Here is a 1,563-nt window from a genome sequence, read left to right as displayed (position 1 = left end):
ACGCTTGCTTTATATGAAAGAGGGGGGAGGGAAATCACTCTCTGGAACCCCTTCCCGCCAACCAAAAATAGGCTTACCTGTTGACGTCATCCAGAAAGAAAGGGGGGATGGCAACAGGTCGTTCACTTACCAGACGATCTTGTGGGACAACGGAGAGTAAGAGAGGAGAGTGCTTACTAGCCTAGTTTGAACTGGTCCTGCATTTTGCGTACGAGCCCCCACCCCTCCCTTTCCCCCACAAGAAGTGCAAACGATTTCTTCGATGTGCGTATGATCGTCCAAGCGAATCTTTCCTGCTTCTTTTTTCTCTCTCACCTGCTGTACATACACCCTGATCCCTTTTATTTATTTGTTTATTTTTCGTTTCTATCACTTGTGTATTATAAAGAGAGGAAAGACCTAATTCTTTTCTTTGTGTTTTTGTCTTTTCATTTCTACCTCCCCTCCCCCCTTTTAGCTGCTGTTGTTATTATTTTGATTTTTTTTTGGAAGGATGACACTTTTTTTTTTTAACTTGTGAACTTTTCTTTCTCTGTAGCTTACAAGTTTTCGAATTTCACATCGGTTTGGCAGATATTCGCAGATAGGTTTCAAAAACATGTGGCAACGGTGCTTGTTCTAATTGTGGTTGTTTACAATGTGTTTTCAAGCAGAAAAGGAAATGCATATTTTGAAACAGAATTCCTAATAAGCATAAGTATTTAATATGGTAGAAAAACAAAATAATATAATAGAAATGACCGAAATCTTATATTTTAAATCACAGAAAATTTGTTAAAACAAGTATTAGCATTAATTAATAATTAAATATCATATTAATCTATAATTAAATTAATTAATAGGATTATTGATATAAAAGTGTCTGACTATAATTTTTGTGTGCACTTAGGTGAAATTAACAGAGGATAATGAAATGATAACCAGGAAGGCAACTGATTGTGAAGACTACGAAATTAACTTTTATAAAATCAATTTTTTACGAAGAATTTTCTATTCCATATTCTTTCCATTGTCTTGTTTTGCTTCAATTTACAGTTTTTTGTAATGCTAATGGAAATATCAAATTAAATTGTCAAGATTTTTAAAAAAATGGAATATTCTAATATAGGCAATGAGTTTAATTTCAAAAATTAAACTCATGAATAAATTTAATCACGGGAAAATTCATACATAATTTATATGCAAGAAAAGTTCAAACTACTAAAAAGATAAAAACTACTGTAAAATATAAAGAGGATTTTAATGAAGGCTTTCTGACAGGAAATTAACTAGTTAATATTTTATTATTTAAAATTTATATTTCCATATATGGAAAATTTTAAATTATCTTTGGTATTGCTATTGATATAAATTAGTTTAGATATATTAACGACCCGTTAGTGCTATTTTAATCGTTTAATATGGTAATAATTTTTCGAGGAGCTGTAAAACTTAAAAAATTGTTTAGTATAATGGAAATATGATGGAAATAAAAAATAAATTGGCAGGTTGTATGAGGATTTTATATATTATGCTATTTTATTCAAAAATATTTTTTGCATCACAAATAATATTTATATTCTT

Source organism: Argiope bruennichi, chromosome 2 (genome assembly GCF_947563725.1).
Source record: "Argiope bruennichi chromosome 2, qqArgBrue1.1, whole genome shotgun sequence".
NCBI lineage: Eukaryota > Metazoa > Arthropoda > Arachnida > Araneae > Araneidae > Argiope > Argiope bruennichi.
The sequence above is the reverse complement of the archived record's forward strand: the minus strand, read 5'-3'. Positions refer to the sequence as shown.